Source organism: Meleagris gallopavo, chromosome 7 (assembly GCF_000146605.3).
Source record: "Meleagris gallopavo isolate NT-WF06-2002-E0010 breed Aviagen turkey brand Nicholas breeding stock chromosome 7, Turkey_5.1, whole genome shotgun sequence".
Lineage (NCBI taxonomy): Eukaryota > Metazoa > Chordata > Aves > Galliformes > Phasianidae > Meleagris > Meleagris gallopavo.
Genome location: NC_015017.2, coordinates 35,133,115 through 35,149,986, shown reverse-complemented (window position 1 = coordinate 35,149,986; position 16,872 = coordinate 35,133,115). Strand labels below are relative to the sequence as shown.

At 40.2% G+C, this 16,872-nt stretch overlaps 1 long non-coding RNA gene across 2 annotated transcripts; it reads left to right on the top strand.

The window, feature by feature from the left end:
• The first annotated feature begins 12,214 nt into the window (after positions 1-12,214).
• On the top strand, positions 12,215-16,423 carry LOC109368656. Of its 2 annotated transcripts, XR_002116925.1 has the most exons (4): positions 12,215-12,333; positions 13,186-13,271; positions 13,493-13,590; positions 14,438-16,423. It is a non-coding gene; the product is annotated as an uncharacterized LOC109368656 (long non-coding RNA). The 2 variants fall into 2 exon arrangements; XR_002116926.1 differs by lacking the exon at positions 13,186-13,271 and having other exon boundaries at positions 12,223-12,333.
• The last annotated feature ends 449 nt before the right edge of the window (positions 16,424-16,872 follow it).

Sequence of the window (16,872 nt, the reverse complement as noted above, 5' to 3'; positions counted from 1 at the left end):
AAAAAAAAAAACAAACGTGAGCATGGATGATAATACAATCATGTTTCAGAGTGTGTGAACCTAGCTGTGCAAGCTCTGAATTACAACTTCACTGGCTGATGGCAAATGTGGACTTCTAAGTGTAAGGTGTCAGAACTTTTTTTGTTATCCTCAAATTTTTTTGTTATCCTCAAATGACTAGATGTGTTTGAGGTCTGCTATCATTTGAATGCTGTTGTACAGTTCAGGAAGCACTTAACCTTTACCTGCCTATGAGCATCGTAGGGTTTAAGCATGCGCTCGTATCTGGCAGGTCTCTGGCAACTTCTGAGCCTTAAGAGCCTGGATTTGCCCTTCTACTAGAAGCATGCTGAATGAGTCACCTGTATCAGAACTCCCTCCTGACTGTACGTCACCAGATAAATGTCTGCTAGCTGGGTGTGATAGCAAAAGTGCTTTTTTCTGACTTTTAGATGAAAATGATGTATTCATCCAAAAGCAGTTTAGGAGAGAAAAGCTTCTGACATTTTTTCCTTGTGCTTTTAGAGACTGATAAACATAGCTGTAAATGCTTTTACTTTGTGATTTTAATGAAAGTGTTGGCCTATGTGCCTATACTCTGCAGCTCCTTCTGGCTGGAGAAGCCCTTAGCGTTCCCCTGGTGGTGCAGCAGTCCCAGTGTTGGTTCCTCCTCAGGTTGTTGCTGCTGCTACTGTTTTAGACCATCTCCTACCTCCCTATTCTTCCCTTCAGTGTGAGTGTAGCTTGCAGATGTGGACAGAACATGGTTGTATTCTTAGCTTCTGTTCATACTGATTGGCAAATTAGGGGACCAAAGGGTTCTGAAATCGAGGCACCATTAACGCTCTTCTTTCTGCTAGCTCCATGATTTTCAGTAGAAAGTGTTGAAATTGAGACTTAAAGTTTCACCTTTCTTTGCAGCTGGGCTGTTTCATCTTTTTTTTTAATATTCTGAAAGAGTAATATTTATCTGGGAGCTTTTTTTTTCTAATTTCAATATTTTCTAGGCATCTAATTGTTTGATTACAATTTTTTTTTTAATTACTATTGCTGCACCTGGAACAGAGGGCTTAATTCAGCTGCCCAGGAAGATGCTTTGTAAATTTAGAGTTGTGCCATATACACAGTTAGCTCTTGCAGGATGCCTCAGCTTCCATTAGTCAACATTGATACTTAACTGTCCTCTGTGGGTAAATTAGGAAAAACTAACAGGGATATATTAGGAGGAACTTCTTAGAAAGAATGGTGAGGTACCAGTGCAGGCTGCCAGGGAGGTGATGGAGTGACCATCCCTGGAGGTGCTCAAGACCTGTGGAGGTGAGGCTCCAAAGGACGTGGTCAGTGGGCATGGTGAGGGTGGGCTGGTTGTTGGACTTGGGGATCTTAGAGGTCTTTTCTGACCTTAATGATTCTGTGTTTCTATTCTGTGATTGTAAAGAGGGTAGAGGAAGATTTGAAACCTAACTTATTAACAGCCAGAGCTCTTGAGTGCGTGTTTTTCCAGGTTTCTTAGAGATGAGGAAAGCAGAGCTTCATAAAAGCCACTTACTCTGCAGACACCTCTTTGATTACTCTACTGCTTACTGCGCTATGAGAATCTTGTCTTATAATTATGGCTGATCCACTCATGACAGAAATACGTGGCTGACTTTTGACACTTTAAACATAGTAATTTTACCTGAAAGCAGATTTTTAAATCTCAGTATGGATGGAGCAGGAATGTGCTCTTCAGGCCTTCTAAACTGTTTTCCTAGCTATTAACTACTTTCACGTGAGGAGGTATGCGTGACTATTGGTTTTCATTTATTTCACGGTTAGAAATGAAATAAGACTCTCTGCCATGCAATAGCACCCTTCCTGCACTCCCTTCTGTGTTAACCTTGTAGTGGTTTATGCATATCTAACATCTGAGGATGAGACTGTTTTGGGTGTCAGTCAATAGTAACTCACCTCTTGCTAAGTGAGCTGCTGTGGAGCAATAAATAATAACTTAGACCAAATGCAGCCTCAGCTGAATTGCAGCTGGAGAAAGAAAGGGAATGGCTGGAGGGAAAATATTCATCAAAAGTCAAGTAGAACTTTCATGAAAATATTTTTGAATGCTCTACAAGCATCTAGATGAGATTGGTGATCCGATCAGGGATAATGTGAAATACTGAGGGGCATCTTGTGTTCTGTGACATGAGGAATATTGGAAAAATGAGTCTTTCACTGCTTTGGGTTTCATAGATGAAAAATGGATCTCAGCGTGCCTCAGAGCTGCCATTAAAGTGTTGTCTGGGGTAGGTACTCAGGCACATGCCTGAGTTTAGGGGTGTGGTTTCAGGAGGTGAAAAGTCACAGAGACACTACAGCACCAAAATGGTGGAGTTCAGCTACTGGATGTGAGTTTTTCCCACCTGCCTTGTACCTGCTCTGGTATTTGCTGCATCACCTTCACCACAAAGGCAACAGCAGCACAGACAAGCAGGTAGCAGTCTCTTAGGAGTCAAGAGGGAATTTTCTGCTAGGTTTTGATGTGTTTCTTTTCCGCTTTCTGAAGTACACATCCATCTCAGTTATCTTTTCCATTAGACGTGAAATCTCCTTAGAAAACACCTTTTGGAGCTGTATGCATGACGTGTTTATGTCTGTGGTGATGTTCTCTTCAGCCATCTGTACCTGATAAAGAAGTAAAAAGCAATTCTCATCTAAACATGTGTCTGTGAAGTTTACTGAAATGCTTCTTTTCTCATCTTTCTTCGTTAAGGCCTGTTTGATAGTTTCACTGCTCTCACATTGCTGTACACCTGCTGCATACCATGACAACCTGGTTTGAGTCTAAATTTGTGATATGCTGAATGAACTGGAGTCCTCCCTCCTGAAGTGCCTTACCCCCTGAAATGTGCCTTGTAAAATGTCATCTCTGCTAATATATAGAGTAGAAATCTTTTAACAGAAAGAGCATTTCTGTGGCAGATATTTAGTTTGCAATTAGAAAGAAGTGTGGAAGTTTCGCTGTGTCAGTGACTGCTATCATAGTCATCATATAATAATTGGATAAGGATGTGAAATAGAATGTGTTGACATACAACTTTTTTTCTTAAAGTATCTTTGGTGTTAGTTTTGATGATACTTAGCTTTCCTTGTAAAGCTGCTCATTGCTTCACACTGGTGTTTTACTGTTGTTCTTCTGTATTGGCACAGTTGAGATGCTTTCAGTCAGGTTGCTCTCAGATTGTATCGGTCAATACAGAAATGAACCGTGTTGTCAAATCTTGTGCTTCAGCCCAAGGACTCAGTGAAATGTAACATCCAGCTTTTCACTTTCAGTACTTCTATTTTTGTCCTTCTTCCATGAGTTGAGGTTTTCTTTGGGATGTTACTGGGAATAGGTAACAGCACTAATAATTATTGTTCACTTCTCAGCTTTATTAATTCAGATTTTTATTCCAGAATGGCAGGGCCAGAGAGGCAATGAAAAGAGTAAGCAAACAGCTTTTAAAATACTGTAATTACAACTGTGTGAGTTTTTTCTATTTCCTTGAAGAAGCTCAGGTATGAACCATCCTATCATCAATTTTCTAGTAGTCTAAATTAGAGTACTTGTGCCATATAAATCAGGCCAAACATAATCACTTCATTATTGAGTGCATTTTTCTTCTATTTAAATCAAAGAAAAATCAGTGGTTTCTTTGTTAGTGAGACCTTTGAGAATCGGTATCTGAGTTCTCTGCCAACTTGCTTCTCGTTTCAGTGGGGAATTGCTAGGTGCTGATCTCTTTGTAATTACTTCTCACCAGCTCATCTCAAGTGTATCCATAATCTGTAAGGCTTCAATTTTTCTACTGCGTCCCCAGTCATCCATTTCTTCTGAAGATGAAATTCTAAATTCTGCGAACTAACAAATATGCTTTGCAAATATCAAAGTTTTATTCAAGTATTTCAGATGGTGCTAAAGCACTGATCTCCTTTACAACAACTGTTAGTTGCATGACTTTTGTATGGTAGAGACCGAAAGAACTGGACAACCCCATTGGTGTATCTATAGGAAGGGTGAACAAGTTGCTGCTAGAAAAATCTATGTCTGTAAACAGCTATATTGCTAACAGGAAAAAAGAGGAGAAAAAAAGATGCAATTGAGGCAAATTGAGAAGATACCAGAGCTTTGAGAACAACACAGCACACTTTTCCCCATACCAGTCTTTTTTTCTCTATTGTAGACAATTTTCCAGCCACAGAAGTGAATGTCTGCTTATTTGTCCTGTGACTTGTAATCAAATACGGCTCTTCTGCTTCTGAAAGTTCCATCTTAAGTCACTTCCTTTTATGAAGTTCATTTAACATTGGCTCTGAGTACTAAATGTTCATTTATTCTCTCCAGGTGTAGTATCAATGGAAAGGCAGGAACTGAGCAGGTTAGAGTTCCTCTTTAGGCTCTAATTTTTGCACTGATACACTCAAAGGATATTTTATATTCATTAAATGCAAATTGTATTAATGAGGTTTTTACCACTTCTGGTTTGACAATCACATCTGGATGTCTTTTTGTATACAGCCATATACAAATACGCTTTTATGCTACACATAGCAACTGGGAATCAAACTAAGCGCTGCCAGTGAACATGTTTTCAGTGCTCTTTTATTGAGCTTGGGCCAATTCAAATGACGCTTCATAGGTAGCACAGGGACAAATCATCAGCAGGGCAGTCATGTTTAGCAGCTCATTAATAGAGTCAGTGTTATGAAGCATAGATTGGCAGAATGAACAAAGCTAAAGCAATTACTGAACTCTCTGCATTAACGTGTAGGAAATCGAGGGTCTCATTTAAATTGTTAGCATCTTACCAGTATTAGACTTGGACCCAGAAAGAATTAATTTGATCTTCTGCCATACGTATAAATTATGAGGAATTGAAAAGAGGCTTACCTTCTCATGTTGGCGGGGAAGGAGGTAAGAAAATAATGTAATGGTTGGTAGGGCTGTTCTTAATCTGGAAATAGTGTATTGTATCACTCCTGAGCAACTGCGCAGCATCTTATTCTGGCTTACAATAGAGGGTGTTTATATAAGCTGTTTATTCTGCTTCTTACCTTTACTGAAGTCTTACTTTTATAGTAGCAGACACTGAGGTCTTGCATGTGAAATTTTTACCAGAAGAATTTATCAGGTTGAAGGTTTTTCTTCAGGAGTGTGATTGCTAATGGATTTATAACTTCTTCACATAACAGTACTTAGGAGGAAAAAAAAAAAGACAAATCTCCCACTTTAAGTGTGTTAGCCTCGGCATGTCTAACTCCTTAGGGCCAGCCTTACTTCAGTAATTCTTTGATATGGAGTGAATATATACCAACTGTATGTACTGCTGCTCTGTGCCATAACCTCACTACTCCCATTAGCATAGCTGCCAAGCCATTAATTTTCTGATTAACAGCAGTTCTTGCAAAAAGAGACTAAACTGTGGATTGCTCCAAACATAAATCTCTCAGAGAGGCAGTAAATTGGGTAGGAGCAAGTGAAACAGCCCAAATGAAGCTCATACCTTGCTAACGGGCCAGTTAGATACACAGGCTGTAACTTTTGAACAGCCTGGAACAAATCTGTGGTGTATATGGTTTCTGAAATACCCACGTTATCTATTGCTTAATCAGTAGTTGTGTTTAAAAAAAATAAATAAATCACTGTGGTTATTGGAGCAGAGGAAACAGCTTTACAGCTTCCATTAAGTAGTACCATTATGCAATAGCAATACATTATCTTCATAAATCACTTGTACTGGGGATATATTTGTCAGGTTTCAAACAGATTGTGTAATTATAACATAATTTTATTTCTAGGGTTCATAACAGGGAATTAGATATGACATTTGGTAGTATAAACAGTGCAATTGACTTGCATAGTAGTTAGCCATAAATGTTTAAAGAACTTAGCTCTAAAGGGTTTTTATAATGCTGTTTGACAGCAGGTTCTCAGAATTCATATTGTACCTATGGCATGTGTAAGAGCAGCTTGTGAGTCATTGGATCAACGATGGTATATGCTAAGTGTTGAGAAGTGAGTGTAAGCACTCTTCTGTGTCAGGGATGTGAATGGTGTCTATTGGTGAAAAAAGCAAGCTTAGAAAAGGTTCCTACATTTATTACAGAGAACCTCTTAAATGTGTAGGATTGAGAAATTTGACAGAAAATGGACCGGTAGTACTAGGAGTATTAATGATGTCTATCAATAGGTTAATATTGCTTTGTATGTGTTAGCCTTCTTTATGCAATGTTTTGCAGGAATGTGTAGGTGGACATGACAAAATAATCAGTGATTTGTCATGTCTGTCTCTGTCACTGGTTGATGAGTAGTGTCCAGAGATCTTTTTTCCTTATGAACAATGGGACTGTTCTTCTATTGACCCTTTGTTATTTAAAGAACTGCAGTATGGCATATGAGAGTGCCCCACTCTTATTAATTTCACTTACTGGCTAAAGCGTGATGAAGTATCCTTTAGCAAGTTGCTTAATTTTATTATTATTCGATTTGTTCTGTAGAATGAATGTGAAATCTTTCACCTCTCGTGGGTGACCAGAGACGCTAAAGCAAGTATGTTCTCAGGTACCCACAGTGTAAGTGCAGAGTCTTGTTTTTACACCAAACAAAGCTGAATGGCAAGTTTCCAGACACAAAAGAGTGCCTGGAAGCACAGGTACATTCCCTAGCTCCCAGGACAACCATAAGGCTGGGTATCTATGCTCATTACCAGGCACATCCTGCTTCTTGGTTATGGTATTGCTTTGTGATGTCTGAACGTATGGCCTTTTCAAAGGAACAGATTCCTGTTGTGTTCTCCTGGTAGCTCTTTAAATCTATGATCCACAGCCATGGAGCTGATAGCTCTGAAATTGGTGTAGTTTCCTGAGATGTTTTGATGAGCTGGTTATGGTTTTAATAATCCAAAAGTAGAGCTTGATGTCAGAGTGGACATCTGCTGTTGGACTACACCCACAGGAGTGACAGGGTGCAAATAAAAACAATCATTTTTAAGCTTTTTTTCTAGATAAGTTTTGCTCGTCAGTGCTGGCTTTAGCTGCTTTGGAACTTTTTGTTTCTGCCTTATGTGGCTAAGAAGTATGAAACGTTTAAATAGGACTCATTTCAATCATTGCTGTGGGTCTGTGTAATACAACTTTACAGAAATAGTTTTTCCCTCCCCTTACACTTATGTAGATGTTTTAAAAACTGAAGTTATGTTATAATAGCAGTACATTATGTGGCTGAGTATTCAATACAGCCTTTGAGGAGTCTGGCAGCAGTGTTCTGTTAGACTTGGTTTCACCAGTGCCCTGTGCTGCTGCACTTTGCCTTTTCTGTGGGATCACTCACTAACAGGAGTGACGTGTTGTGGCTGGGTGTTACTTCTTGTGACATCAAAGCATGGCAGTACTGCTGGTGTTTGAGTAAAGTCTCTTGGTTTAAAGCAGGTGCATGGGTTTCCAGATTCACCACTCACATTATAAGCAGAATGTAAGGTGAGGACTGCTCTTAACAGGGGATGGTCATGGGTAGTTTCTCCAATCCATGACTATATATCTGGATACATAGCAAAGCTGTACCCAAGCACTGTGAAGTGTGTGTAACTTGTTTTAGGCCTCTAGCACACTAACCTGGAGGCAATGTAGCCCTAGGTGGGTGAGCCCAATTGGCCCTATCCCATCCAGGCTGTGCCCACCTCAGCTCTTTCCCCCAGTAGCACCAAGAAGAGCAGACCCCCTTCCTCCAGGAGGTGCAGTCCCTGGTGTTCAGGCTGGTGTGGTTTGTGTCAACTTGGGGTTATCCAGGCCCTGCAGAGTGGCTGCAGTGCCGGTACAGGGAGGTGTTTGTGTTACTCTGTGCAAAACCCTGTTTATGAAGTTGAGTGAATTTCTGGGTATGGAGACCCAGTGCAAAGTCTGGAATGGAATCCAGTGGCTTGAGAAATACCAGGAAGCACACACATCTCTCACTGACTCTTAGTTTAGTATTACTTGTGCAGCTTTTATTATTTCAGAAATGCAGATCATAGCTGGCTGCTGCTAAGGCTTTTGCTAGTTCATTGTTTACCCAAGGCAATTTATTTTTTACTTCTGTCACTGTCAATTACAGCAAAATCCATTGTTCTCATGATTAACAAGTGGGCTTTATTTCCATCGCAGGAAGACTAAAGGCTGCAGTGAGGAACTTGGGAGCTTAGCAAATTGGGTTGATTATAGGATTGACGCACGGGTGATGTCCTTGACACCAATGTACAGATGGTGATATTGCCAAACTCTGTCTGATTAATTGAGCAGAAGTCTATTGAGAAACAGAATATCCTGAAGATTCTACTGCTTGCATCTTTAATTGTTCCAGTAGGCTCTCTGGAAGAATGACTTTTACAAAAGCAGGTAGAGACAAATTGATGGCAGAAGTCTTAAGTGAAATAGCTACACGCTAATGAGAAAAGCTATGACTGCCTATGTGGGCTCTTTATTATTTTGAATCTGTATTGCATTTAATTTCACATAAAACAACACAATAGTTGGTTACGTTCTCTCTTCAATCCATAAGATCCATCCAAAAGCAACTAAGGAAACCAGCAATGTAAAAGGAATAATTCAGTAGAAGTTTGAGAATTCTAATTGAGGAATACAACAAATAAAACTACAGCAATGTGTGCTAACATACAAACAAGATCACAAGCAGTGTCAGACTGAGGAATCTAAAAGGTGAAGAAAAACCGATGGTTGGCCTGATAGGGTAAGTCCTGCCTAGCCTAACTAATAAAATGGAGAATAAGTGGAAGTCTTATTGCATCCCGGGTTAACAGCTATTTGAAGTCAGGGAAAAGGATCAGGTGGACTCATCAAATCTTGTCCCTGATTCCAGGTGTTGCTTTGGATTGACCTGTACCCATCACCTTCCTCAGTTGCAACCAGCTGGGTTAGGTGTATGAGATGCTTACTGTGCCTGCAGTGGCATGGCTCTGAACAGGGATTTCCTTCCCGTTGTCCTGGTTTTTTTCCACCTAAATTCTGTAATCTGTATTGGTGTGTGTTTTTTCTGAATGGCATACTTGATGCATTATTTCATTTTCACTGGCTTTTGCATATGCGTTGTGTTTGCTGTATGGGATGGCAGTATAGTTTTGGTCTCTATTTGCTTAGCATCCAGAACAAGGGGCCCAAGCTCAAGACCAGGCACTGTGGAAACATTCACAGGACCTCCATGTGCTGCTAGCATAAGCAGTGGTTTCCCTAGTGAGTGTAAAATGAATGTCAGCCTTTGGCTACGTTAGATGGCTAATAGGGATTGTGTCTCTTCTGTGTGAGATATGCATGCAGTTATAACTTCCGCCTCCCCCCCCCCCCACCTTCTGCAGTGCTAATCTTACATTACTCAAGCAAACATTGGGCAGGACTTGGTGGTGTGTAGGAGGCGAAGTGCAGAAGGTGCAGCCCAAGGACAGAGGGATTAAAATGGCTTTGACTATTTTGCCACCTCCAGATTATGTACTGCTCTGGGGCTGCGTGATCTTGGCCACCACCGCATCTTGATAGCAGAGCTGCTTGCTCCTCGTGTGGCCTATCCATCAGCTGCATTCCTGGCGCATTCCAGGGCTGCAGTTAGCAAGAGAGTGGTCTGGGAAGAGCTTCTGCAGGGCTTGTGCTAGAGCTTCTCTGTGCAAGCCAGCACTTTCATACTGTGCTCAGAAACTTGAGTGTGGCGAAGATCTTGCCTTTATGAGTATGCGCAGTGCATAAATAATGCATGTCCCTGTGTAACAGCAGCTGCTGAAAATGCTTGCAGGATATGGCAGGGGCTAAATGGTATTGGGGCGAAACACACAGAAGCAAACATTCAACTGTATTGTTTTGTGTATTTTGATGTATACTGAGTGCGGAAAATCTTCTGTATTACTGTAGTTTTGTCAGAAAATATCAGTAACTTATTCATTTGGGTTATTAGTTTTAAATTGCCTGTGTCTTGAGAAATATCTTGAATCCAATATATAGAGAATCTTCATCAATTTTTTTCTACTCCTTATCAAGTAACCCACAGATATGCATGCTGAATTTGTTCCCCTGCACACTGTTCACTTTCTCAGCAGTGTTTCTGTGCAGGGCAGGAATGTAAGGCTAGATCTGTGTGTGTCTTGAAGGTGTATTGGCCTCTGGTTCACACAGGAATGGTCAACATGAATTTCAAAGGCCAAGTACTCTGAAGAAGAATATTTGGCTTTTTTCATACTGATAATGCTCAGCTCCTGATCTTGTCTACAACCCCAGCAGTTCTGATGATAGGAAATGAAGAGGTGTGAGGGTAAGCTGGGGCTTTGTCTGATAAATACAGTATCTTTGAGTCATGGGGAACCAGCAAGAAGCATACTTGTACTGCTTGACATGCAAGCCACCAAGTCCTTCAGGATCATTCATGATGCGTTTAATATAGTCACTTTTTAGGATGCTGAAGACGTTGATGTTATTAGTTGGCACTTCTTGCAAAGACAGGCTGAGTCTGTAGGTGAGCTCAGCTAGGAGCAGGTTGATTTGACTGCAGTAGTGCTTTGTCTTTAGGCAGCAACTGTGAGCAGGTGAGAAGCACAGGAGGATATCTTTAAGACCCTTAGCAATAGGCAGCATCTTGCTTTCCATTATTACTAGGTTATCTAGCAGCCTGTGCATACAACATCAAAGCTATTAACTGGATGACCTAGGGTGAGGGAAATGCTGGATCTCACTACAACTTCTATAATACTTTTAATCAAAAGCAGAGTATGTTCAGCCTAATCTTAACTCATATTTACTTTAGTGCCTTCATTTGGAGGGATAATGAAAGAAATACACAGGAATATTTAGTTTGCAGGGATGAGTGATGGATATTTCAACAGAGGTAGTTGTATTGAGGAATAGCAAGTGTGAAAGAATGTGTTAGAGCAGAAGAGGATGCTGTAGAGAAACCAAGCTTTCTCCATCTATCTCTAACGGGGCTGAGTGCTCAGACTGTTTTCACTAAGTGCTGGAAAAAAGGGAATTTAGAATTGTCCTTAAGTGTTTGCATCCTGCCCAAGGCTGCCTAGCTGTGCTTTTTCAGCCCAAATCAGCTGCAATGCTTTGAGTGTCTTGCTGAGTGTAATGTGGGGTTAATGCTGAACTGACAAGTTGGCCTGCACCATTTCTCCTCCGCCAATGTGCAGCAAGCCACTGTGTTGTTACCTGTGCTTACAGCCATGGAGAGGAGTGAAAAGCAAGCTTTGGCTTCTACACTCTCAACAGAAGTAAAATCATGTTTTCTCTCAGCCTGACTCTTGAAATTATCAGTGAAATTATTGCAGGTAAGCCCCAACGAAGACCCTGTCAACAAATATACAAGGTGCTAAAACAAAATCTTCTTCCTTGAGGAAAACTAAGTACAAAAATAAATAGTACTAAATTATTCCTGCCAGAGAGGGTTTATCCTTGGTAACTTGTAAAGCTAATTTGGAAAGAATGAGTTCTTGTCAGATTGTACAGCATTAGACTCTCAGTGTTCTTTGACGAGATATTTTGTTTTTGTATGATTACAAAACAAATCTACTCCACTGCTCTGTTGTATTTTAAGACATAAACTGGGCTATGACCTGGTGTAGGGAACCTGCTTTGGCAGGGGGATTGGACTCGATCTCTGGAGGTCCCTTCCAACCCCTACAATTCTGTGATTCTGTGACTCAAGGCTTACTCATATTCTTAGAACATGGGCTTTCTTTTAAAGTAAACAATTTTGGCATTTTTTTCTCTAATTCATTATACAGAGTGTGATTGAAGAGGTTTTTTGAAGGGAGAAATTGGGACATGTCCCCCCGTTTCTTCCTGCCCCTTCAGAGGAGTATATGAAACTATCAGACCAAGGCCAATGCCACAGAGGCACATTGTACCTTCTCAAGTTATAGCAATGCTTTGGTCTGGATAATTCCTATCTGAAGGCATCAAATGTAAGCTTTGAAAAACAAGTGTGTGCAGGCAGTGAGTCTCAGTGATTCTGCAAAACAGAGGGAAGAGAGGTCAGCCAGCACCCTAAGGGTCTTAATGCTCTTAATTGAGCCTCTCTGCCAGTGAAAGGCAGTTTTCTCAGGTGTGAAGTGATACAGGCAGTAATTGATATCAAAGGCATTTTGTCTGGAAGGCAATACTGCTTTGTCTCTAGCTCACGAAAGCCCAAATGAATTAACTTTAATTGCGAATTCTGAGTGCTGATGGATTTATTTATTTTTTTTCAACGACTTAGGGAGGAAAGCACTTCAGAAACTTCCAGATTCTTCCTGTGAACTACAGATGGATTTTTGTATGTGGATTTAATCACAGGCAATGAATGGGGTATGGCTTTGATCATTCTAAGTTTTGTCCTAAGGGATCTTTTGAGAGATTCTTCGGCTTAAACTTGACTGCAATTTTTGCCATCATTGTGAAGGTATTACTCCTTGGATTTCCATGGGCAAATGGAAAGAGAGGCAAATGCTTTATTATATACTAAGCATGTTTCAATTTCTGTATCATACTTCAAAGCAGGAAGAAAAGTGTCCTACTTTGCTATTGAAGAAGTCAGTTAGGCATGTTAGGAACCCATTCTCAATTTCCCTTAGTTTGGATATCCAATATCGTGTTTTAAAGTCTAGCAGGCTATGTATGCAACAGCAGCTTCCAGGTCTCAATAAAAAGAAGAAGCAGAAGCTCTGTGCAGTGTCTCTATGCCATTTCCCTGAGTTTGACAAACAGAGCTTTTGTAGAGCCTGACATTGGGGAGGGATGGAGCAGGGTGCAATTGTTTTAGCAAAGGTGGCAGAATATTCGAATCTGATAATGGAAGTAAGCCATATAGGAAAAAGCACATTGAATGTTGCTTATAATTGCATTTATTAAAAAAAAAAACAACCAAAAACAAAAACACAGCCCCCATTTAAATGTATTTGTTTCAAAGCTGGGAATGTTAAAAAGGCTGAAAGCCTATATTTAGCTCAATCTATCCAGTAAGTTATTAACCCCGAGAAACTGACTGAACAGATTACTCAGGGACATATAACACAATAGAATAAAGTGTAAAATAAGGCTTGGAGAGAAATGGGAGCAAAAAAAACAACCAACCAAACAACTGTTATATCTGAAGAATAAACTTAATATGACAGCAGCCCTCTACAATAAGTGGCTTATCATGAATTTCCCTTCTTCTAGAGGAGTCCTGCTGAATGGCAACAAACACTGTCAGGGCACGTTTGTGTAAAATCACTCTGGGTGAAGCTATTAGAAGTTTTTGGAAGGTATGTTTGTCAACACATGGAAATACATTGAATTGAATTCATCTTTCAAGGCAGGGTGGGATGTGCTGGAAACCCACTAGGTGTCCTACCTGTAGGTGCTTCATGAGCATATTGTGGTGGGAAAGGTGCTTCTTAGGAGCATGTTTTCTTCTATTGAATAATTTTCTTTCTGGAAAAGTATCTGAGAATCGAAGATTTTAAATCTTACTTCTGTTTTCTAGGCAGTTGTCGCACAGCTTCTCAGAAGAGAGATCTGGGTTTAGCCTGACTGGTGTTTCCTGACCCTTGCAGCAGATGAGCAGACAGCCTCTGGATATAGGTATTTTCACACTGGATTGTCTGTTTTGTACTGGGAAGCATTATTCCTTTGTCCTGGAAACTAAGCTTTTCAGCAAACACTGGGAGGGGAAGAAATGTAATTATCACCTTCAGATGAACTATGGCAAAGAATTTATAGAAGCACTTTTTTTATTTGGATATGAATCAGACATGCTAATGGTTGCATATCTTCAAAGGTTTTTTCCAGAATCATCAATAATATTCAGTTCATTGGCAAGATGGGGCTGGACAGCAGTCCTAGGGTCCCAAGTTGCATGCTTGACTCTGGCAGAAGCAGCACCAACAGTCTGTGCTTGCAAGTGAAGAGGAATTCACGAGTCCATTTATCCAGTCAAATGTTTTATCTGATCACTGCTAATCAAGCCAGCAAGGGTGGATTAGTAATATGTGATTAAAAGGTTATAATGTTTCATTTAGGAACTAGCAAATATACTAAATGAAATACTGAGATTGAATTGGCAAATAGCTTGCAGGAAATAATTAATCTCTTATGGCTGCATTTATTTTTCTTTCTGTTATAGCATCTCTCTCAGAACATCACTGCATAACCCTTGTCTCTGTCAGCTTACCAAATTAAGCTGTGCTTCTGCAAATCAGTACCATGCTATTGCTGCTTCCATCTTGGTAGATGCTCACAGCTGGGGCAGCTTTGCTCTTACCAGCATGTAGCTGTCATCAGCTTGTCAATGCGTGCCACAGTGACATTTGCATATCCAATGCCACATCAGGCCAGCTCAGTAACACAGGAATATCACTAAGAGTGACAATTGGGCCCAACTGCAAGTTATGTTTATTTGTTGAGCTGTATTTTCCTTTCTCCTGTGCAGGAAGGAAGAGAGCTGCTGGTACTGCTGGAGGTCGTTGCCACCTGTCCAGGTCCCTTGGCACAGCTCAGCCTCAGGTTCTGTAGAACAGCTGGACTTGGCCTTGGCTCCCCTTCTCTTTGACACTGCAGTGCTTTAGGTAGGATAGGGAAATGAGTCTGCAAATAGATTTATCCTTGTCTGTGGCTGACAGCTGTATCCCTCAGGAGACATGGGTCACAATCCTGTGTCTCAAGGTAATTGGCCAGAAGTTCCCTAGGAATGCTCTGCTGAGGTTAATGTGTAAGAGCAAAGGTTAAAAGCTGTGCTATTGGCATTCTCTTCTGTTGAAGTTTATTTGTCTTTCAAATTGTTCCTTTCCATGATTATCACTGAAAAAGTTGGAGGTGCTTGGCTGATGGGCTCCCCTGCAAGCACCTGAGTGTCTCAATCTCTGAAAATGGTGAATTTTCTTGCTAAATGTTTTTAAATTGCCTTGCAAAACAAAACATGTCTACTAATAAGCAATACATGTATTCTTTACTCCTGCAGTGGAACCAGCTGGTTAAAGATTTAAGGAAATGTGTTGTTGTGTGTTCTATGTCTTAATCCTTGTTATTACTGTGTAAATAACTCCATCCAATTAAACTCTAATGCGCTGACTTTATTATGTGATGGCAGATTGTGCTTGTGCTCTAAAAGCCACTGTAGCTCACTGGAAAATAGGTGTGCTCAAGGCTTGGTAATGCTTTGTTCAAACAAATAGTGTGAGTGAGATTGCTTTCTTACTGTGCATATTATGGGGTAGATCTCGAAGTCCCTTTCCTGCTGCTGTGTCTGGACTTGTGAAATCAGTGGGAGCTTTTCCCCTTCATTTTAATTGGAGCAGGCAGAGGTTAACAGTGAATGCTTCTCAAAGTGGCACTGTGTATGATGGCAAGGGACAGTTCTATAGGCTCTGGTTCTGGCATTGAGAGGATGACCCTTATCTCATGGAGGTAGTTCATGAGTCCAAGTGGATTGCCACTCATCCAAATCTCTGCAGTGTTTTGTAGTACCAGATCAGAGACTTTAGTCTTTTAAGATTATGTCCAGCTGCTTGAATTTGCAAATATTTCCCAAATTCATTATACATAGATATGTATGCGTGTGTGTGTGTGTATGTATATGAAGCTGGAAGATAGCATCTCCAAAGGGACAATTTCAAAGCTAGATTTTTTCCTGTTTTGTTGATCAATACACAGGATTGTTCTGAAATCAGAAATAAAACCCCAGCAGAAGTTTTAAAAAAAAAAAAAAATGTATATATTATTGGTGCTTTAGAAGAAGGGTTCATCTCTGCAAAAGGCTTTGGGGGACTGTGGGAGCACTGGTGTAAAATGCTGCCATTTTTCATATGTTTTAAACTGCTGCTTCTTGAAGCAGGCTAATCTCATGTCAGGGTGCTGCATCAGCAAGTAGCATAACAAAACCACAGCATGAGGCAAAACTGGGCTTCAGAAACCCAGAAACTAATTTTTAGTGTAAATTCCTGCCATGATTTTCTGTGAAATCTTATATTCTTTCCTTATTTTTTAACCAAGTGCTAAATTTGAAAATGATCTGTAAGAATGAAATGAGTGTAACTTCAATCCAGAAAATCTGAAGTTCATTTATTGTATTTTCTGTTCCTTAGTGGTTTAGGTGAATAAATGTTTATCATTTTACCTTCTGTAATATTTGACTTAGAGTTGTAAGGCATTGCTTATGCATGACTTTGTCTTAAATATCAGCAGCTTATTAATATGAGTTCCTATGTACCTAATCACTTGCATTATGAATCACCCTGTTCTTTCCTATAAGTTTCCATGGTAGACGTGGATGCTCAGGGACTATTAATGGTGCTGAGAAATGGAGAAAATCAGACCGTGCAGCAATTCTTCACATTTTGCACAGATTCAAATGAAATATTCCTTCCAGGTCATTAGTTTGAAAGGTCTTTAAACTAGGATAACTGTGTTAGTCAGAAGAAGGCTGTATTAAGCAACTTGAAAACTGAATTTATTATCAGTGTTATGAAGATTTCTTCAAGGATGTGGAATTTTTAATAACTTTCTTTTATGTTGAATTGCCTGCTGCGGCCTTCTTGGGAAATAGAAGGAGCTGAAGATGAAATGAATGCTAACGTGCCTGCTTCCCAGCTTCACCTGAGCAGTTTCATAACTGGCAAGAAGCATGATCCTTTTCTGCTGTAAATCTGTGTCATTGAAAAGAGTGCTGGGATGGTACAGTGGGTAACAGGTATTCTGGGCTGATGGAAAACTTTGAACACTGAGTTAATTGAGAACGCAATTGCGCTATTGCTTAACATCAAGATAAAATCGTTTTCCATAATGAAAGAGGAAATACGGAACGCTTCTGGCATTCAACACAGTCAAGCTTTTATCCTGGTTTCTGCTGACATCAGTCTGTGTGTGTGG